The sequence below is a fragment of the Panthera tigris genome, chromosome B4, assembly GCF_018350195.1.
Source record: "Panthera tigris isolate Pti1 chromosome B4, P.tigris_Pti1_mat1.1, whole genome shotgun sequence".
Classification (NCBI taxonomy): Eukaryota; Metazoa; Chordata; class Mammalia; order Carnivora; family Felidae; genus Panthera; species Panthera tigris.
This window is the reverse complement of record NC_056666.1, coordinates 29381800-29405820: the sequence shown is the minus strand read 5'-3', so window position 1 is coordinate 29405820 and position 24021 is coordinate 29381800. Positions and strand designations below refer to the sequence as shown.

Below are 24021 nucleotides of genomic sequence, written 5' to 3'. Positions count from 1 at the left end.
GTGAAATTTCTAAATTTCAAACTTAGGAATAGTCTATAGCAGCATTTTCTTTCACATAAACAATTATAAATACATCACTATAATGTGAAATCTGACATGAATAAGGTGATAAGGGTTTTAATGGGTAATTGTTGGAGCTATCTCCTTAATTCAAGAACATATTTTGCATCAAATATTTATATTAGCCTCTAATTTTCTTGTGTTATTTATACTTTATGTTAATAAATATTAATAAAATAAAATTAAAAATATATGTACATTATCTCTACATTATTTTTCATTGAAAAATATTCAAAATTACATAAATGTTCAAGTATGGATGACTGAATAAGATATAATTCTATGAACTATGGCATGGTATAAAATCTCATAAGTAATGTGATAAAGATCTTTATAAGCTGACTTATAAGAATTTCCTGGAGATAATATTACGTGGAAAAAAGAAACCAGAAATGGGGATAATGATTTTAAAAGAAGGAAAATAAAAAAAGAGAGAGCAAAATAGATACTTACCTTTAAAACAGAAAACACAGAAAACATGTAAGAAAAAATACAAATGATCAACTATAAGATGTGAGGGGAATAATGAGGAAGGAATGGTAATCTCTAAGTATACCTTTTTACTTATTTTCTAATTTAGAAGTACGATCACATTATGCATATTCCAAAAATTGAAATAAGGTCAAGTATAAGACAACTAAAATGGAAAGAAACCTTAGAAAGAAAAAGTACTAATCTAAGTAATTCAGCAATATATTATTTAACATAAACCCTCATTCTTCAACAAGAGAGTAGGGGGCAGACTACAAACATATAACAGAATCTTTCAATAGGTTTATTTTTCTAGTGGCATATACTAAGCAATTCTGAAATAATTTCAGAAACGTTGTAGGGATGAGCAAATTAATATGGTTGTTCAGAGTCAGGTTCACACTATAAAAGAAAGAACATCTGCATATGAAAAAAAGGAAGGGAAGAACAAGTACTGAGGGGATGGACTGAAATTTAAGATGTCCATGAGAACTCATGATTTCTAAATTAATTTAGAAATTAGTTGTTACTTTCAATTTGGCTTGCTATCTAAATATGTCTCTGCATGTGTATATGCATGTATATGTGCACATATGTGTATGTGTGTAGAAATATGTGTATGTGTATATATACATATGTATATATAGGAATCCAACTCCAGGCCAAGATCCTACATTTGACATTTTAGGCCCAATCATATAGACAATTACAAAGTTTCTACCTGGCAGTACTCACAGAGGGGAAGGGGAGTGGAATTTACCACCCACACCAAGTTTAATGCACAGCCTGTGAATGCCAGACACTTGAGGTAGTTGCAGTCAAAGACTAAGACCCATCCATGACATGCTCTTATGCATTCTGTTTCCATGCCAGGTGCCTCCATTAGAGGCCTTCTTGTGAAAAAGGGAGGAGTCAGCTAATACACTGTACTTTTTAGGCACTTCTCAATAGTCCACTTTACTAGGGATATTTAAAGATACCTTTCTGATTTCATCTCAGTATTTAGGACTTCTGTACTCCTAGTCATCCTACATCAATATTTGCAAGGCTCCTGGATTAAAAAACAGACCAGAACCTTTTGTTTGGGGCTTCTTCAGCTATGAGATTATCTTCCACCAAACTTCACTCCCATCTGTACTGATACATCTGACCCTTTGCTGGTTTGGTTCTGTGGAGTAAATGAAAGACGTTTTCCTATTTAGACTCTTGTTTATACTATTGTAGTAAGTGAATAAAAGCTTAACTGTTACTTTCAGTTGGGTTTGCTATCTAAATTGATGAAGTCAAAATTGGCAGCTTTTCCTCTGACAAATTGGCATAGTAAACAATAAAGTAAAATTCTGGAAGGAGAACTTTGGGAGGTGCTAGTGAGTCTACAAGACTCTTTTGAGGGATACAACTGGATCATTCACAAAAGTCATAGGGTCCTACAGGGCACAGCATCAGACAAGATAATGTATCTCCAGAAGTGCTAGTGGACACTGACGGGGGCTCTCCAGGAGAGTACTATTGTATTATTTACATATACTTTACTATTAAATTCTGAGCATGAACAATGGTCCTTCTATTTACCTCTCAATTCACTGGCCAAAACACACAGTGAATGGTCAAATTAGATATTCAACAGATGAACTCTAAGCTAGGGAAGCAATACCTTGGCTACTGCCTTTGGTCCTCTGGTGATAGGACCTAAAGTTATGAGAGATCTAGCATGCTGAGTTGCATTCAATGCTGTTAATTTTAAGAACCCCTCCTTGTAATAGTTAGCCTACGACTCATTAATTTATTGAGATATGTTCTTAAAGGGAAAAAGAATGTAGGGTCTTGAGGGTCACTTGATCCAGTGACCTGAAGAGACCTTAGAGACTGGGTAGTTCCCCTCAATAATACAGGAGATAATCTTTTTAAACTTATTGAGGGAGACTAGCATCTGTGGGGCTTGTAAATACAAAACTCCTTGGAGAGACTGGGCAACAGCCATGTTGCCCACAGAAGTGGGCATGGAATAGTTCTGTCAATGTAGCAACTATTGACCAGCAGAAAAAATGATATCAAATGGTAATTGGTCAGCTAAACCTGGACAAGATAAGCAAAGGTTTTCTAGACGAGATATATAAGTTCAGTTGCCCATCAGTGGGTTCTCAAATGAAGAGACTGAAGGACTCTTTACCAAGGTACTCATGGACAGGTAGTATTCAGGAGCACTCAAGGGTCTGTACCACTATGGTATACATGGTGACAGTTACTGTGACAAAAACAAGTGTTATCACTCTACTCCTTACAATGTTTTTTTCTCTTCCAAATTTTTATTTAAATTCCAGTTAGTTAACATACAGTTAATATCAGTTTCATGTATAGGATTTAGTGATTATCACTTACTTACATACAATACCAAGTGCTCATCACAAATGCCCTTAATCACCCATTTAACCCATCTCCCAGCCCACCTCCCCTCCAGCAACCCTAAGTTTGTTCTCTATAATTAAGAGTCTGATTTATTGTTTGCTCCTCCTTTTTTTTTACATGTTTATCTGTTTCTTAAATTCCACATATGAGTGAAATCATATGGTATTTGTCTTTCTCTGAATAACTTATCTCACTTAGTATAATACTCTCTAGCTCCATTCACGACATTGCAAATAGCAAGATTTCATTCTTTTTTATGGCTGAGTAATATTTCAGTGTGTGTGTGTGTGTGTGTGTGTGTGTGTGTGTGTGTGTCTGTGTGTGTGTGTGTGTGTGTGTTACATTTTTATTCATTCACTAGTCAAGCTGTAGTGATCAAGACAGTATAGGCACTGATGCAAAAACAAACACATAGATCAATGGAACAGAATAGAAAACTCAGAAATGAACCCACAACTATAAGGTCAATTAATCTTCAACTAAGCAGAAAACAATATACAATCAGAAAAATAGTCTCTTCAACAAATGGTATTGGGAAAACTGGAGAGCAACATGCAAAAGAATGAAACTGAACCATTTTCTTACAACACACATAAAAAAAATTCAAAATATATTAAAGATCTAAATGTGAGACATGAAACCATCAAAATCTCAGAGGAGAACACAGGTAGGAACCTCTTTGACATTGGTCATAGAAGCTTTCTACTAGATACATCTCCTGAGGCAAGGAAACAAAAGCAAAAATGAACATCAAAATAAAACGTCTCTGCACAGTGAAGGAAACAATAAACAAAGCTAAAAGGAAATCTACAGAATTAGAGAAGATATTTAAAAGTGACATATCCGATAAAGGGTTGGTATCCAAAATATATAAATAAATTATAAATGACAACACCCAAAAATGAAAATCCAGTTAAAAAATGGCCAGAAAACATGAATAGACATTTTCCAAAAATAGACATCTAGATGGCTAACACATGAAAATATTCTCAACATCATTCATCATCAGGGAAATATAAATCAAAACTACAATGAGATATTACCTCACCCCATCAGAATGGCTACAATTAACAACACAGGAGACAAAGATGTTGGTAAGTATGCAGATAAAAAGGAACTCTCTTACACTGCTAGTGGGAATGCAAACTGGTGTAGCCACTCTGAAAAACAGTATGGAGGTTCCCCAAAAAGTTAAAAATAGAACTAACTACTACTAGGTATTTACCCAAAGAAATAAAAAATACTGATTTGAAGGGATACATACACTTCAGTGTATATAGCAGCATTATCAACAATAGCCAAATTATGTAAAGAGCCCAAATGTCCTCCCAGTGAATCTTGACAGGAGTCAGAAAGCCCAGCCAATTTTTACTCTGAACTTTTGCCTTTCAAAAATGAAAAATACAAGGGGATAGGCCACATCCCAATATACCCAGTGGATACATGAGAACCTCTGCTAAGGAAGAAGTTAACTGGGAAATGGTGGACAAGTGCATTTTTTAATGTCTTTTGAATAGTGGTACATAAGTGGCTGTAATCACAACTCTTGATATCAGGATGACAGGATGACAGGAACACAAATAATGCTGTCTGGTTTGGGCTCTGAGGCCAACACCAATGGAACTATTATCCAGAACAGACTATGGATGGGTCCTCTTGGGTCAACAAAAAATTCCATTGTTATGGCCCCAGAAAATAAATGTATTAGAGATATGTGTTAGAGATATATTGTCTATAAGAAACTGCACTCACATTCTTCCAAGCCCTGATGGAAATTGTTGCAGTTAGAGCCATTTTAGGGGAGCATAAGAAAACAGTTAACCTACCTAATTGCCAGCACCTAGCACCTTTGTCTCCCAAAAATCTTCCTGGGAAATAAGATAAATAATTTCCCTCTTTGCTGATCTTAAGACAGCAAAATCTCCTGGAAACTATGTCCCCATTCAATAAATAAATTGGCTTGTGCATCTGGCCTTGAGTTCATACTCAACTGATTTTGGTCATTCAATACAAAGGACAGCCCTTGGTACTAGCAGTATCTGACACTGACTGATGTAGAAACTATTGTCCACAGTGTGGGAACTTGTTATGCAACAATTGATATTGCAACCCTTTTCAGTATCCCTCTGGCTGGGAATTATTAGTATCAGTTCATTCTTGTGTAGAATGGGTATAACTCATCACTCATATCCTTCCACAAATCTATCTAAATTTTTGATCTGTCACCAATGCATAGATCATAACCTGGAAAATATCCTACTACCAGAGGGAGGAATAGCTTTCTATGTTATTGATAATATCATTATATTGGTTCCAGACAAGGAACTAACCAAAACCAAGGGCTAGACACCTTGCTGATGCACAGGTGGTAACTTGATGGGCCATTATTACAAAGTTCAAGAACCTAGTACCCAAATGAAATTCCTGGGCATTATGTACAAGAGATATGGTGTCTCATCCCATTAGAGGAAACTGGCTTTGGCCCTCTATGCTACAACAATTATAAAGGATACCTGATAATTGATGGAACTATTCACTTACTTGCATGCTCAATGCCCCCTATCACTGGGATTATAAGAAAGGTCATTTACTTTTAATGGATCCACAACCAGAAGAATGACCTGGAAGCCCTCATACTGAGGCAACCCTTCCCCTAGGCTCCTCTGATCCATTTTGCTTTTCGAGTTACAGATCTCAACAATGTCTCTCTTTGCCAGTTGGAACTTTAGGAAGAAAAACACTGCCACAGATAAGAGGCATCTGTTGGACCTTTGAATCCATAATCTCTAGCAGTAGCTAGGTGAAAAATATACACCCTTTAAGAAATAATTAGTGGTCTATTATTGAGCTTCAGTGGATACTGACATATGACTCATGACTGTGAAATAGTCTCAATACAAGCAATTCCAACCAGAAGTTATCAATACTTTTGTTTTTGTTCTTTAGCTATCTTAGGGTAATCATACTTTAAATCAAAGTGTAAAAATCTCTATAAAATATATGTTCAAATACATATTCATGAACCAAAGTAAAGATATTTGATGAATATAACTTAAAATAATTTAGATTTATCTATAATTATTCTACTTACTAATGAATGCTTCACCTTGGGAAGTTTTTTGTTTCTTTACTTGCATTTCTGTTTCTGACTTTGAGTCTTGATGCTTAAGCATAAGGTTTTTATCTGGTACATCATCATTATCTACATAAAGAGATACATTTAGTTCATTAAACAGAAAAACAGTTCTATTTGAAATCTCTAGAGATCACACTTATAACAAGTATATAGCATTATTTTCTCTCATTTTTATTACCATAATGCTAGACCTAGGATTTTATGATGAGAAGAATTTTAATATGTGTGTGTTGAAGTAGTCTCATTATTTCATAAACATTTCTTGTCATAAAAATATATTTTATATTAGTTCCTACTTGCTTTGGATTCTTTATAGTTTAGGTTAATATATATAGTCATAGCCCAAACAATATAAATGCACGCATATAAGATTATTCATTACACCATATTTGTAATTATAAGATACTCAAAAGCACCCAAATATATAAGCATATGAGATTGGTTAAATAACAATGTAATATCAACTATGATGTATAATGTGGTACAAAGAGTTACACATGTGGCTCTAAAGTAATTTTAAAAATTACTGTATCCCAACTTTAAGGGATTGCTAAGAGGTAAGTTTATTTGGGAAAAAGTGCAAATGGAAGCTATCAAGTATGCTTTTAGGAAAAAAAAGAATGGGAAATAAAAAGAAAATATATACTTACCTTTAGAAAAAGAAACACAGGAAAGACAAACCAGAAAATAAAGTAGATTGTCATCAAAAGTTGTGTAGACCCTTCATGTAGATTGTACACAATGACTACTAGATCTAAGCATGTCTCTGGTGCTGATGACAACTTATAATGTAGTGAATTTTTCTCATGTTTAATGAAAAAGAATGTAGGACCCTCAGGATTACTTTGCCTATGGACCCAAAGAAACCATAAATAGTTTGCCTCCAGCATAAAGGAAGTAATCTTATTAAATGTAGTTAGGGACAGTGGCACTTTGTGAAGTGTGTTACTACAGACTCCCTCATTCAGGAAGTCTTTCAGTGTCCACTTTGCCTAAGAAAGATGAAGAAGGGGTCAAGTGGAAGAAACAACATTAATACCTGAGACGCTCTCCTTCCTTAGTTAGCTACTATTTGGTCTTGAACTGGTTTGGTCCAAATAAGGTGAATTCTCTACCAAAAAAAAAAATTTGGACCACTTTTACAACCACCTACAAGGTGCTCTGCAAGCCACCTGATAGTTCCTTGGTTCAACAATTAGGAGCGAGCATGGTAAATGATGAGATTGTTTACCGGACTCTGATCTAATTTCATTCTTGCAACTCTCACTGGTTACCTAGCTCAATTAAACCTCCTTACAAGGTGATGTCAGCTGGTTCATGGAACAATCCAGATCTTAACTTAAAAACTTCCAAGCAAAGAAAAGGCAACTACTAGCAAGATACCAACTTTTCACTAGCAGCCAGAATGATGTACAAATGATAAGTGAGTACTTACTCCCAGACCACCTGGTTAAAGTCTTTCCCAAAGACATCTATGGGTCTTGTTACTCAACAATGGGTCTCCAGGAAGAGATTAAAAAGCTCTCCATCAGATACTTGTGACCAGATAATGGTCACTGGGGCATAACACAGAGCCCCACTAAAGTCCACATAGTCCCTCCAGGCCTCCCAGTGAATCTTAAGATGAATCAGAGAACAACCTCCTACTTTTACTCAGATCTCTCAACTTTAAAAAATAAACAAGACTATGTGTTAGGCCAAGGTCCCTATGACCCCATTGGTAACATGGAGGCATTTGGCAAAGTCACAGTTCATTGGGGAGGTGAGGAAGAATTGTATTTCTTGGGCCTTTTGGACCAAGATGAAGGAGTAACAGATAATACTCTCTGGTGTTGGATTTGAAGCAACCAACTATAGGTATATCCCTTCAGCCACCACCACCCCAAACCCTATTGTTATGGACTCCACTACTGAATGTGTTGTTGATATATATGTTTATATACCTGTGCATGCCCAGCCCCTCTCCCTTATCCCTAAGCTATGACAGGAAATCCTGCAATTGTGACCATTTCAGAGACCTCATGTAGAAAACTCTGAACCTAACAGATTACTACTGCCTAGCGCCTTTAACTACCAAAGCAACTATTTGGAGGAGAAAAAGAGACAGCTTCCTTATTCTGAGCTTAATGAAGCACAAGTTTTCCATGAGACTATCTCTCCATTCAGTAGTCCTATCTAGCCTGTGGATTAAGCCCCTTGTGTCTGGAGATTCAACTGACTATTAGAGATGCAATGCAATCATGGAGCCCTGTGCAATGATGTTATTCAATATCATTACTGTCATGCAGGTCATTGCCTAAGCAGAGGGAAATATATATAAAGTAATTGATGTTTCAAATGTCCCTTTCAACATTTTTATCCACATGGATGCTCAAGATCAGTTTGCCATATGTGTAGTGAGTTGCAATACACATGTAATGTCTTTCCACAGGCCATGACCTGGAAAAAGTCCCACTCCCACATAAAACACTAGCTTTCCACTATACACTGATACCCTATACAAATACTGATACCCTCCTTTGAACCTAAACAAGGGTACTATCCAACAAAGACAGAAGGCACATGGATTCACATGTGGTAACAAGACTGGGCCATTAATACAAAAAAAAAAAAAAAGCACAAGGACCTGGTAACCAAGTAAAATCTCTGGGATTAAACTGGGAAGGGGCAGTGTGTTTCATTCTATAAGAGATAATTGCTAAGCTTTTAGTATCTCTAAGCCCCAATAAATACAAAGGAGGCCCAACAATTGGTAGGACTTTTCAGCTACTAGTGCTTTGGCATCATGATCATCATGTGATCATCTTGATGGAATTCATATATCAGGATACCACAAAGGTCTCTATCCTTGAGTAGGACATAATCATAGAATGACTCAGAGGCCCTCCAACACACGACCCACTCTGTACCCAGAGTGAGTTTTTGACTCACATTTGTGTTTGGGTTATAGTTCTCAGTAACCTCTCAGTTCAGTGTTTAGAGCCTATGGCAGAAGGATACTGCTAGAAGCCAGAGGTGCTCATTGGCCTTTGGTACCATAATCTTCTGGAGTCAGCTGAAAGGTACAATTCCTTTTTTTTTAATTCTCAAGTTAGTTAACATATGTGTAGTCTTGACTTCAGGAGTAGAATCCAGTGATTTATCACTTATGTGTAATACCCCATGCTCATCCCAACAAGTGCCCTCCTTAATGCCCATCACTCATTTTCCCCACTCCCATCAACCCTCAGTTTGTTCTATGTACTTAAGAGTCTTTTTTTTTTAATTTTTTTAACGTTTATTTATTTTTGAGACAGAGAGATACAGAGCATGAATGGGGGAGGATCAGAGAGAGGGAGACACAGAATCTGAAACAGGCTCCAGGCTCTGAGCTGTCAGCACAAAGCCCGACGCGGGGCTCAAACTCATGGATTGCGAGATCATGACCTGAACTGAAGTCGGCCGCTCAACCGACTGAGCCACCCAGGCTCCCCATGTACTTAAGAGTCTTATGGTTTGCCTCCTTCTCTGTTTTTATCTTATCTTAACTTCCCTTCTCCTATGAAAGGTGCAATACTTTTAAGAGACTATTATTGGCCTGTTATATGGTTTGGCAAATACTGAGTGTATAACCCATGGATATGAAATAGTCTTAAGACTAGAGAAAAAAAAAACAAAAGTTATTAATAATTTGTCTTTTATTCTGTAGCTATTTTGGAGTACTCACGATTTAGGTTAAAATGTAAAATTGCTATAAAATATAAGCTCAAATACTGATTCATGAATAAAAGAAAATATCTTTTGATGAGTTTAATTTAAAATGATTTAGAGGGTGACATCAGCAAGATGGCAGACTAAGAAGTCTCTGCCCTGAATTCCACTTAACACTGATTTAACAACCATCTATGGATAAAATACATTTATGAGAGCTCCAGAGTTTGGTTGAGAGGTTCCACCACACCAGTGAAGCATAGCATCCTAAAACAGCCATATTAAAAAGGGTAAGAGGAGCACCTGGGTGGCTCAGTTGGCTAAGCATTCAACTCTTGATTTTGGCTCAGGTCATGATCTCACAGTTTCATGAGTTTGACCACAACATTGGGATCTGTGCTGACAGTGCAGAGCCAACTTCAGATTCTCCCTCCCTCCCTCTCCCTCTCTCTCTCTCTCTGCCCCATCTATGTTCATACTCTGTCTCTCTCAAAATAAATAAAGTTAAAAAAATAATTTTAAAAAGGGCAAGAAAAATGACTTCACTTTATCTGTATCACTCCTCTACCAAGCCATCACAGCTCTGCACTGAAAGAGATGCCTTCATTCACAATTTCTCCCATGAGGGAAAGAGAGAAGTGAGTTTCAGGCTTCAAAATCCTTTCATGATGATCCCTGAGGCCCACTTCTATCTCTCCTCACCTAGAACACTGAAGGAATAAGCATAGCTTGATTATTTGAAGGCAGCTAAAAGATCAAGCTCTCAAATAAAAACACTTAGCTTTATACTTGAAAGAACTGGAAAGAGAAAAACAAATTATGATCAAAGTTAGCAGAAGGAAAGGAATAATAAAAGTTAGGGCATAAATAAATAAAAATAGAAAAACAATAAAAAAATCACTAAACTAAGAGTTGGATTTTTGAAAAGATAAACAAAATTGACAGCCAATAACTAGGCTAAGAAAAAAGAGAGGACTCAAATAAATAAAATCACAAATGAGGACTATTACTTCTGATGTCACAGAAATTTTTTAAAAAATTATAATGGAATATTATGAACGATTAAACATCAACAAATTGGGCCAGCCTAGAAGAAGTGGGTGAATTCCTAGCAACATACAAAATACTAAGGCTGAATCAAGAAGAAATAGAAAGCTTAAATGGGTAAGTAACAAATAAACGTATTGAGAGTTATCAAAAGGCACTCAACAAAGAAAATTCTAGGATCAGATGACTTCATAGGTGAATTTTACCAAAAATGTGTAGAAAAATTAATACCAACCCTTCTTAAACACACACACATAGTGAGAGAGGCAAGGGGTGTGTGTGTGTGTGTGTGTGTGTGTGTGTGTGTGTGTGTGTGTGTGTAAAGGGAACATTTCTATTTAAATCCATCTGGGTTGATATAACAAAATACCATGGACTGTGTAGCTTGTAAACAAGATAAATTTATTTCTCATAGTTAAGGAAGCTGGGAGTCTAAGATCAAAGATGCAGCAGGGTTATGTTCTGGTGAGAACCCATTCCTGACTCAGCTTACACCTTCTCACTATTCCTTACATGACAGAAGGGATGAAGGATCTCTGTGGGTCTCTTTTATAAGAACACTAATCCCATTCATGAGGGCGTTACCCTCATGACCCAAGCAATTCTCAAAGCCCTCACTTCTAATGCCATCACATTGGTGATTCGGAGTTCAACTTATAAACACAATCATTCACTCATAGCAAATTCTGAAATCTCTTTTTATGAGGCCAGCATTACCCTGATACCAAAGCCAAAGATCCCACAAAAAAACCCACAAAACAATAGGCCAATATCCCTGGTGAACATAGATGCAAAAATCTATAGAAAACAGAATTCAATAGCACATTAAAAAGATCGTGCATCATGACCAAATGGCATTTATTTTAGGGAGGTAGGGATAGTTCAACATATGCAAATAATTCACTATGATATGCCACATTAAAGAGCAAAGTATAAGAAAAATCACATGATAATCTAAACATGCAGAAAAAGCATTTGACAAAATTTCAACTTTTCATAACAGATTCTCAATAAATTAAGTATAAAAAGAATTCACCTCAACACAACAAAGGCCATATATAAGAAAAGCTCACAGCTAACATCATACTCAAGGATAAAAAGCTGAAAGCTTTTTCTCTAAGATCAGGAACAAGACAAGGACATCCACTCTCACCACTTTTATATAATGTGGTATTGGAAGTCTTAGCCAAAACAATTAAATAAGAAAAAATATACAAAGCATCCAAAACTGGAAAGAAAGAAATAACACTGTTTCTATTTGTAGATAATGTGATATTATATATGGAAAAGCCTGAAGCCTCCACCAAAAAATAGTTAAAACTAATAAATTCAATAAAGTAGCAAGATATAAAAACAATATACGAAGGTCAGTTGCATTTACACATATTAACAATAGAGTAGCAGAAAGAAGTAAAATTAGGAAAACAATGTCTTTTACAATAGCATCCAAAAGAATAAAGTTCCTAGGAAGAAATGTAACCAAGGGGGTGAAATACCCGTACACTGAAAATTATAAGACATTTATTAAAGAAATAGAACACATAAATAAATGGAATTATAGTCCATGCTCATGGATTATATGAATTAATATTGCTAAAATGTCTATACTACCAAAAGCAATGTAGAGATTGAATGCAATCCTTATCAAACTTCCAATGGTATTTTCACAGAAACAGAACAATCCTAAGATTTATATGGAACCACAAAACCTCAAATATCCAAAGCAATCTTGAGAAAGAACAAAGGTAGAAGCACCACACTTCCTGATTCAAACTATATACAAAGTTATAGTAATCAAAACACTATTGCTATAAGGACAGACACATAAATCAATGGATCAGAATAGAGTTCCCAGAAATAAACCGATGCAAACATGGTAAATTAATGTATGATGAAGGAACCAAAAATATTCGATGTAGTCTATTCAAAAAATGGTGCTGGGAAAACTGGACAGTCATATGCAAAAGAATGAAACTGTGTCACTGTCTTTCACCATACACAAAAATAAAGTCAAAGTGTGTTAAAGACTTGAGTGTAAGACCTGAAACCATAAAACTACTAGAAGTAACCATAGGTGGAAAGCTCCTTGACACAATTCTTGGTGATGATTTTTGAATTTGACACAAAAAGTAAAGGTAACCAAAGGGAAAATAAACAAGTGGGACTAAATCAAGCTCAAAAACTTGTGCTTAGCAAAGGAAACCATCAACAAAATGAAAAGGCAATGTATAGAGTCGGGAAAAATATTTGTAAGTCATATATCATATGAAGGGTTAATTTCAAAAATATAAAGAACTCATACAACTTAATAGCAAACAATCAAACAACCCAATTAAGAAATGGGCAGAAGATTTGAATAGATATTTTTTTCCAATAGAAGTAATACAGATGGCCAACGGGTACATAAAGAGGTAATCATCAGGTAAATGCAAATCAAAACTACAAAGAGATATCACTTCACATGTTTTAGAATGGCTATTATAAAAAAGACATGAAATAAGTGTTGGTAAGGATTTGGAGAAAAGGGAACCCTTGCATACTGTTTTGTTGTTTGTTTTTTGCTTTTTTGTTTGTTTGTCTTTTTGTTCTCAAGTTAGCTGACATACAGTGTAGTCTTGGCTTCAGGCGTAGGTTCCAGTGATTCATCACTTACATATAACACCCAGTGCACATCTGAACAAGTGCCCTCCTTAATGCCCATACCCATTTTCCCCACCTTGGACCCCTATCAACCCTAAGTTTGTTCTCTGTATTTAAGAGTCTTTTATGGTTTGCCTCCCTTTCTGTTTCTTTCTTATTTTTCCTACCCTTCCCCTATGATCATCTGTTAACTTTCTCAAATTCCACATATGAGTAAAATCATATGATATATGTCTTTCTCTGACTGACTTATTTCGCTTAGCACAATACCCTCCAGTTCATCCACATTGGTGTAAATGGCAAGATGTCATTCTTTTTCAAGATGAGTAGTATTCCATTGAATATGTATGCCAATTCTTAATCCATTCATCAGTTGATGGGCATTTGGGTTCTTTTCATACTTTGGCTATTGTTGATAGTGCTGCTATAAACACTGGGGTGCATGTACCCCTTCGAATCAGCACTACTGTATCCTTTGGATAAATTCCTAGTAGTACAATTCCTAGTAGTGCAAATCCTAATAGTGAAATTGATGGGTCACAGGGTAATTCTATTTTTAATGTTTTGATACTCCATACTGTTTTCTGGAGTGGCTGTACCAGTTTGCATTCCCACCAACAGTGCAAGAGTATTCCCCTTTCTCCACATCCTCACCAACATCTGTTGTTGCCCGAGCTGTTAATTTTAGCCATTTTGACAGGTGTGAGGTGATATCTCAGTGTGGTTTTGATCTCTATTTCCTTGATGATGAGTGATGTTGAGCATCTTTTCATGTGTCTGTTTGCCATCTAAATGTCTTCTTTGGAAAAGTGTTTATTCATTGTTTTTGCCCATTTCTTCACTGGATTATCTGTTTTTTGGGGTGTTGAGTTTGGTAAATTCTTTATAGATGTTTGATACTAACCCTTTATCTCATATGTCATTTACAAATATTTTCTCCCATTCCACCAGTCGCCTTTTAGTTTTGTTGATTGTTTCCTTTGCTTTGCAGAATATTTTTACCTTAATGATGTCCCAATAGTTCATTTTTGCTTTTATTTCCCTTGCCTTCTGAGACATGTCTAGTAAGGAGTTGCTGCAGCCAAGGTCAGAGAGGTTGTTGCCTGTTTTCTCCTGTATTACTTTGGTGGATTCCTGTCTTTCATCCATTTTGAATTTATTTTTATGTATGGTGTAAGAAAGTGGTCTAGGTTCATTCTTCCACATGTTGCTGTCCATTTCTCCCAACACCATTTGCTGAAGAGACTATATTTTTCCATTGGATACTCTTTCCTGCTTTGTCAAAGATTAGTTGGCCATATATGTGTGGGTCCATTTATGGGTTCTCTATTCTACTCTATTAGCCTATTTGTCTGTTTTTGTGCCAGTACCATACTGCCTTGATGAGTACAGCTTTGTAATACAGGCTAAAGTCCAGGATTGTGATGCCTCCAGCTTTGGTTTTCTTTGTCAACATTACTGTGGTGAATTAGGTTTTTTTTTGTGATTCCATACAAATTTTCTGATTGTTTGTTCTAGCTCTGTGAAGAATGCTGCTGCTATTTTGATTGGGATTTCATTAAATGTGTAGATTCCTTTGGGTAGTATGGACATTTTAACAAAATTTGTTCTTCCAATCCATGAGCCTTAAATGTTTTTCCATTTCTTTGTGTCTTCTTCAATTTCTTTCATATGCTTTCTATAGTTTTCAGCATACAGATCTTTTACCAGTTTAGTTAGGTTAATTCCTAGGTATTTTATGGTGTTTGATGCAATTGTAAATGGGATCAATTTCAAGATATGTCTTTCTGTTGTTTCATTTTTGGTGTATAGCAATGCGACTAATTTCTGTACACTGATTTAACATCCTGCAACTTTGCTGAATTCTTGTAACAGCTCTAGAAGTTTTTGGTGGAGTGTTTCAGGTTTTCCATGTAGAATATCATGCTAAGAGTCAAAGTTTGACTCTTTTTTTTGCCATTTTGAATGCCCTTTATTTCGTTTTGTTGTCTGATTGCTGACGCTAGGACTTGAAATAATGTTAAACAATAATGGTGAGAGTAGATATCCCTGTCGTGTTCCTGATCTCAGGGGGAAAGCTCTCAGTTTTTTCCCATTTGGGATGATATTAGCTGTGGGCCTTTCATATATGGCTTTTAGGATAAGGTATGTTCCTTCTATCCCAACTTTCTGAGGGTTTTTAATAAGAAAAGATGCTGTATTTTGTCAAATTCTTTTTCTGCATCTATTGACAGCATCATATGGTTCTTATCCTTTCTTCTATCAAAGTGATGTATCATGTTGATTGATTTGTGAATATTGAACCAACCCTACAGCCCAGAAATTAATCCCACTTGATCATGGTGAATAATTCTTTTAATATACTGTTGAATTCGATTTGCTAGTATCTTGTGGAGAATTTTTGCATCCGTGATCCTCAGGGACCTTAGCCTGTAATTCTTTTTAGTGGGGTCTTTGTTTTTGGAATCAAGGTAATGCTGGCTTCATAGAATGATGGGGCGCCTGGGTGGCTCAGTCAGTTAAGCATCCAACTTTGGCTCAGGTCATGATCTCATGGCCTGTAAGTTCGAGCCCTGTGTCAGGCTCTGTGCTGACAGCTCAGAGCCTGGAGCCTGCTTCAAATCCTGTGTCTCCCTCTCTCTCTGCCCCTCCCCTGCTTGCACTCTGTCTCTGTCTCTCTCAAGAATAAATATTTTAAAAATTAAAAAAAAAGAATGAGACTGGAAGCTTTACTTCTGTTTCTATTTTTTTTTTTTTTTTTTGCAACAATTTGAGAATAGGTATTAACTCTGCTTTAAATGTCTTGTAGAATTCCCCTGGGAAGTCATCTGGCCCAGGACTCTTATGTGTTGGGAGATTTTTGATAACTGATTTAATTTTTTTGCTGGGTATGGGTCTGTTCAAACTTTTCCTTTCTTCCTGTTTGAGTTTTGGTAGTGTGTGAATGTTTAGAAATTTGTCCATTTCTTCCAGATTTTCTAGTTTGTTCGCATATAATTTTTCATAGTATTCTCTAATAATTGTATTTCTGTGGTGTTGGCTGTAATCTCTCCTCTTTCTATCATGATTTTATCTATTTGGGTCCTCTGTCTTTTCTTTTTGAGAAGTCTGGCTGAGAGTTTATCAATTTTGTTTATTCTTTCAAAAATCAGATCTTAGATGCATTGATCTGTTCTACTATATCTGTTCTAGTATATTCTACTATATTGTTTATTTCTGTTCTAATCTTTATTATTTCTATTCTGCTGGGTTTGTTTGGGCTTTATTTGCAGCTGTCTTTCTAGCTCCTTTAGGTGTAAGCTTAGGTTGTGTATTTGGTAACTTTCTTGCTTCTTGAGATAGACCTGAATTGCAATGTATTTTCCTCTTAGGACTGCCTTTGCTACATCCCAAAGGGTTTGCACTATCGTGTTTTCATTTTCATTTGCTTCCATATATTTTTTAATTTCTTCTTTAATTTCCTGGTAGACCCATTCATTCTTAAGTAGGAAGTTCTTTAACCTCCATGTATTTTGGGACTTTCCAAATTTTTTCTTGTGGCTGATTTCAAGTTTCATAGTGTTGTTCAGTGTTGTGATCTGAAAATATGCATGGTATGATCTCAATCTTTTTACACTTCCTGAGGGCTGTTTTGTGACCCAATATGTGATCTATTTTGGAGAATGTTCCATGTGCACTAAAGAAGAATGTGTATTCTGTTGCTTTAGAATGAAAATTTCTGAATATATCTATTAAGTCCATCTGGCCCAGTGTGTCATTCAGAGCCATTGTTCCCTTACTCTCTGCCTAGATGATCTGTCCATTGTTGTAAGTGGAATATTAAAGTCCCCTATAATCATGATATTATTATCTATACATTTAGTTATGTTTGTGATTGATTTATATATTTTGGTGTCTTACGTTGGGGCATAAATTTTTACAATTGTTGGCTCTTCTTGATGAATAGACCCCTTAATTATGATAGAATGCCCTTTTTCATCTCTTGTTAGACTCTTTGTTTTAAAATCTAGTTTGTCTGGGGGCACCTGGGTGGCTCAGTTGGTTAAGTGTCTGACTTCAGCTCAGGTCATGATCTCATAGCTTGTGAGTTTGAGCCCCGCGTCAGGCTCTATGCTGACAGCTCGGAGCCTAGAGCCTGCTTCGGATTCTGTGTCTCCATCTCTCTGCCCCTCCCCAACTTGCTCTCTATCTCTGTCTCTCTCTCAAAAATAAATAAACATTTAAAAATAAATAAAATAAAATCTAGTTTGTCTGATAGAAGTATGGCTACTCCATCTTTCTTTTGATATCTGTTAGCATGACAGATGGTTTTCCATCCCCTCACTTTGAATCTGCAGGTGTCCTCAGGTCTGAAATGAATCTCCTGTAGGCAGCATATAGATGGATCTTGTATTTTTTATTCATTCTGATACCCCATGTCTTTTATTGGGCATTTAGTACATTTACATTCAGAATGATTATTGAAAGATACAGATTTAGTGCCACCGTTATCTGTGGGCTTTGTGTTTGTGGAGATGTCTCTGGTCCTTTGTAGTCTTTGCTGCTTTCCACTCACAGAATCCCCCTTAGAATCTCCTGCAGGGCTGGTTTAGTGGCCATGAACTTCTTTAGCTTTTGTTTATCTGGGAGAGCCATTATTTCTCCTATTCTGAATGACCACCTTGCTGCATGAAGGATTCTTGGATGCATATTTTTCTTATTTAGTACATTGAATATTTCCTGCCACTCCCTTCTGGCCTGCCAAGTTTCAGTGGAAAGGTCTGCTATTACCCTTATGTGTCTATCCTTGCAAGTTAAGGCCCATTTGTCCCTAGCTACTTTCAGAATTCTCTCTTTATCTTTGTATTTTGCCAGTTTCACTATATGTCATGGTGTTGACATGTTTTTGCTGATTTTAAAGGGAGTTTCTGTACCTCTTGGACTTGAACGCCTGTTTCCTTCCCCAGATTAGGAAGTTCTCAGCTATAATTTATTCAAATAAACCTTCTGCCCCTTTCACTGTCTCTTCTTCTGGAACTCCTATGATACAGATACTATTTCATTTCATGGAATCACTTAGCTCTCTAATTCTCCCTTCATAATCTAGTAATTTCCTTTCCCTCTTTTTTTTTCAGCTTCATCATTTTCCATAATTTTATCATCTAGTTCATCTATTCTTTCCTCTGCTTCTTCCATCCTGTCACTGTATCTAGTTTATTTTGTATCTCATTTACAGCATTTCTTAATTCATTGTGGCTATTTCTTAGGTCTTTGATATCTTCAGCAATAGATTCTCTGCTATCTTCTATGCCTTTTTCAAGCCCAGCTATTAGTCTTATGATTGTTATTCTAAGTTCTTAGATATATTGTTTATACCTGTTATGAGCACTTCTCTGGCTGTTATTTCTTCCTGGATTTTCTTTTGAAGAGAATTCTTCCTTTTTGCCATTTTGGATAGGTTTCTGTCTTTTATATATTTTAATAGCTTGTTATGAATCCTGTGCCTGCAAGTACTGCTGTATTAAGAAGGGGCCATACACTGTCCATGGCCTGGCACTTCAGGAAGTGTTTTTGGAGTGTGTTGCATGCACTCTGTTGTTACTTTTTGGCTGATCTCTCCCACTTGTCAGTCCTCTGCAAAGCTCCTCTTTGCTTGTAGTGGTGGAGTGTTTGTACCTTCCACCAGGTGTGTTTTGAAGTAAAGAAGGGGGGAAGCTTGATCACATACAAAGAGAAAAATGAAAGTGGGAAAAAAGAGACCAAGCAGACAGTAAAACAAACAAACAAACAAATCAGGCTTAATCCAGAGAGAGAGAAAGGAAAATAAAGGAGATACAGAAAAGGTATAAAAAGAATAAAGTAAAAATGCCTGATTAAAAAAACAAAACAGAAAAAAAAAAATATATATATATGATAAAAATTGATCAAAACCAAATCAGAAACTATAAGCCTGATTCCAACAGAAAAAAGAAGAAGAGGGTAGAAGGAAAATGAAAAGGAAAGGGAAAGAAAGGGAAGGGAGGAAAGGAAAGGAAAGGAAAGGAAAGGAAAGGAAAGGAAAGGGAACAAGAAAAGGAAAGGAAAGGAAAGAAAACAAAAAGAAAGGAAATGAAAGGAAAAGATAAGAAGACAGACTAACAGACAAAAACAAAAACCAATTATCTGTTGGTAACTGGGTCCTGTGGCTGTGCTGGCTGGTGCAGTCTTCCTCTAGTAGATAAACAGTTGCCAGGCACAGAGGAGGGGGGTTTGGTGTAAGTTGGTCCCGCCTCCGCTGGGGCCCACTTGTGCTGCTCCCTGAAGTCTCACTGTGTTCCTGTTGGAGAGAAAAATAGCAACACCCCAATCTCTCTGCCCCAGACCAGATGTCTCAAACCACACTGTTCAGGCAGCCCTTACAGAGTAGCACAGGCAGTGGGCTTACCCTGCTCCAACAGTCTCCCGTGCCTGCTACGTCCTCAGTTGGGATTCTAAACCTGACGTCTTAAAGGGCCCTGCACTATGTAGATCCTGTTCTGGTGGTGTAGTGTCCCTTAGTCCCGCCAATAAAAGACCTTTGGCTGGCGCCTGCATTGTCTTTTCTCCTTGGGGAGGCAATAAACCCTCTTCCCACAGTACTAGAGGAAGGGAACTGTTCTCTCCCGGTGCACTGCTGAGATGGCTGCTGTCTCCCAAGGCTGGCATCCTCCCATCAGGCACAAGCACATGCAGTGGCTTCAGTCTGGAGAGTCACACACTTTTGACAACTCTGATCTTCAGCTCCTGAGGCTGTTTGCAAAATAGAAACTAGTACTCTCTGATTTCTTGTTCTCTAGTCGATGGTCCAGAGAGGTTTTCCTTACACTAACTCAAAACAGCAATTCCACAACCTCTCTACCTTTCCCTTTGTCTCTCCACAGAATGAGTTTCCTCCCCTCTGTGCCTATTCCATTTTCTCCCCCGATTCACATACATGCACCTCGATCCCACCAAGCTATCTCCCTCCACCTGTGGAGATCCTTCTGTCACCCTGCAGATTGATTTCCTGGGTGTTTCCGAGTGATGTGACCTCAATACAGCTGTGTTTGAGGGATGAGAGAAATCCCATCCCCAACGTCTCCACCATCTTAACTCCTCTCCTTGTGTACTGTTCATAGAAATGTAAATTGGTACAACTACTATAGAAAACTGTGTGGAGGTTCTTCAAAAAATCAAAAATAGAACTAGCATATGTTCCAACAATTCCACTTCTAGGTATTTTTCCAAAGGAAACAAAATAGTAACTCAAAAAGATATCTGAATTCCCTTGTTCACTGTAGCATTAATTACAATAGTTAAGACATGGAAACAATCTAAGTGGCCATCAATAGATGAATGGATTTTAAAACTGACTTACACATATATAGGAATATTATTCACACATAAAAAGAAGAAAATCCTGCTTTTTGTGACAACCTGCATGCAATGAGGGGTTATGCTAAGTGAAGTAAGTCAGAGAAAAAGACAAATACTATATGATTTAACTTATAGGTAGAGCTAAAAAAAGAAAAGAAGGAGGAGGGGGAAGAAGAAGAAAAAGGAGAAGAAGGAGAATAAGAAGAAGGAGGAGGAGGAGAAGGAAGAGGAGGAGAAGAAGGAGAAGGAGAAGGAGAAGGAGAAGAAGAAGAAGAAGAAGAAGAAGAAGAAGAAGAAGAAGAAGAAGAAGAAGAGCACCACCACCACCACACAGAACAGACTGGTGGTTGCCAGAACCGAAACAAGGGCAAATGGGTGAAAATGGTCAAAAGGTGCACATGTCCAGTTATAAAATAAATGAGTCCTGGGGATATAATGTACCACATGGTGATTATAGTTAATGATACTATATTATATACCAGAAAGTTGCTAAGAGAGTAGACCTTAAAAGTTCTCAGCATAAGAAATAAATTGTATCTATGTATGGTGATAGATGTTAATTCTGCATACTGTGGTGATCATTTCACAATATACAGCTAACCCTTCAACAATGTGGGGGTTAGGGGCTCTGACCCCCCCATGCAGTCAAAAATCAATGTATAATTTTTGACTCCCCTAAACCTGAACTACTAACACCCTACTGTTTACCAGAAGCCTTGCTGATAGCTAATACAGTTGATTAACAGATACCTTGTATGTTATACGTACTTTCTACTGTACTCTTATAAAGTATGACAAAGAAAAATGTTATTAAGGAAACAATAAGGTACATTTATAGTACTATATTTGAAAAAAATCTTCATATTAGTGCACTTGCATGAACATAGACCCTTATGCTGTTCAAGAATCAACTGTACGCATACATTGAATCATTATGTTGTACTCTTAAAAGTAATATAATATCACGTCAATTATATCTCAATAAAAAGAACCCTAAATCATAAAAGATAAGAATGGGAATTAAAACTGAAACTAAATATAAGGAAATAAACCTACTGGCATAAGTAAGAAAACAATAATGCAAGTAAATCAATAAAGTGTTTGAAATATACACTTACTCCTGCACAAAACAGTGGAGGGGTAAAGTGTAAACAAATCACAAATCTCGTTTAGTAGGTTTATTTTTCTAGCGTTTTCTCTAGTGCTCTGCATTCTGAAACAATTTAAGAAGCACTAAAATATAGATCAAATGATTAAATATATTGATGTTGTGTAGATTGATTCACACTTCAGAGGGCAGGACATACACACGTGAAATAGAGAAAGGAAAGAACAGGTCTTGAAGGGATGGATTGGAATTGAATATTTCTGTGAGAAATAATGATTTCTAAATATTTCTATGAATATGCATATTCATGTATATGTTCACATGTATATGTACGTAAGCATAGGTGAGTATGGCTATGCATATGTATAATATATGTACATGTATGTTGATATGCATATGTGTTTACACTGAAGCATTTTTAACAGCCAAATTCCCATGTGTGATTTTTAGGCCCAAACTTAGACAATTGCAAAGGCCTTATCTGGCAGTTGTCATGGGGGGAATCTTCAGATTCCACGCTAGACTTGATTCACAGCCAGTGAAGTGTAGACATTGGCAGTGGTTGCAGTCAAAGACTAAGGCCCATAAAACTGGAAATATCTGCATTACTAATCCATGTGCCTCAATTTTGAGGCATTTTTATGCATGGAAGATTCAGCTAAGATACTGTACTGTTCATATGCTTCTACATAGTTTGGCTTTTCATTATCATTTCATTGTAGACATTTTTATTAGTTTTGATAGCTTTCACTTCTTTTATTCCTTGCCCTCCCACCACTAACTCACTTCAGCCTCCAAGTCTATACAACAGGAAGAGCCTTTTGTTTGAAACTTCTTTGGTTGTAAGATGATCTTCTCACAACCTACCCCTGCCAGCACTGATATTCTGACTCTCCAATGCTGTTCTATGGAGGAAAACGGAAAGCTGATGTAACTGGAAACTTTTCTTGTTTAGACTCTTTCTAATAAATTACAGTAACAGAATAAATGCTTAATTTCACTTTCAATTTGGCTTTCTATCTTAACTAACCAACTTAAAAACAGGTAGCTCTCTCCTTACAAATTAGTGCAGCCAGCAACGTGGTCAATTAAGCACAATTCCCTTCTAGAAGGAACATTAGTGAATCCTCAGGGCTCCATAAAGTGATACTACTGGGTCATGTGCAAGAGTCAGAGGGTCCCATAGGGCACATGACAGTTCAGGTCAGGGTGTCTCAGGATGTGCTAGTGGAATCTGGAGCATGCTTTAAGAGAGTGCTATTTTATTATTTACTTTTAATTTCTGAGAGGGAACAATGGTTCTTCTATTTATTTCCTTTTTTTTGGCTAAGATACCCAGTGGGTAGGTAAAATTAAACATCCAATAGAGGAATTTTGATAAAGCTGGAGAAGCAAGACCTTAGCTATTACTTATAGTTTTACCAGCTATGGAACCAAAAATTGAAGACCCTGCATGCTGAGTTGTACCCAATGACTATTATTAGTTCTACTGTAGTGGGAACTGATGGGCAGTTTATGATGCAGTGATTTACTGAGATTCATGCTTTAACAAAAGAATGTAGAGTCCTGAGAACCACTTTGTCCGGTGACCTGAAGAAACTTTTAAGACTTGGATAAGTCATCTTCATGTTTAAAGAAGTAATATTTTTAAAGAAGTAATCATGTGGTACTCATTTTTCTCTGACTTATTTTGCTTAGCAAAATGGCAAGATTTCATTCTTTTTGATGGTTGAGCAATATTCCATTGTATGTGTGTATATACATATATACATATATATGTATATATATGCGTATACATTTGTGTATGTGTGTGTACACACACACACACACACACACACACACACACACACACCATCTTCTTTGCCCATTCATTAGTCTATGGACATTTGAGCTTTTTCTATAGTTTGGCTATTGTTGATAATACTGCTACAATCATCGGGGTGCATGTGCCCCTTCGAATCTATTTTTGTATCCTTTGGGTAATACTTAGTAGTGCAATTGCTGGGTTATAGGGTAGTTTTATTTTTAACTTTTTGAGAAATTTCCATATTATTTTCCAGGTTGTCTACACCAGTTTGCGTTCATATGTGGAATTTAAGAAAGAAAACAG

At 36.6% G+C, this 24021-nt stretch overlaps 1 protein-coding gene across 13 annotated transcripts in view; it reads right to left on the bottom strand.

Moving 5' to 3' along the window:
- The window catches only part of LOC102948481 (coiled-coil domain-containing protein 7-like), a 227246-nt gene that overhangs the window by 147770 nt on the left and 55455 nt on the right, over positions 1 to 24021 (bottom strand). For 2 of the 13 annotated variants that reach the window (XM_042991366.1, XM_042991395.1), the window contains exons 4-5: positions 6029 to 6139; positions 1512 to 1699 (exon numbers count right to left, since the gene is read on the bottom strand). The gene's annotated coding sequence lies outside the window, so the exon portion shown is untranslated. Of the gene's footprint in view, positions 1 to 1511; positions 1700 to 6028; positions 6140 to 6723; positions 6743 to 7112; positions 7593 to 24021 lie in introns of those variants that run through there. The other 11 variants (XM_042991370.1, XM_042991368.1, XM_042991369.1 and 8 more) reach the window with 10 other exon arrangements.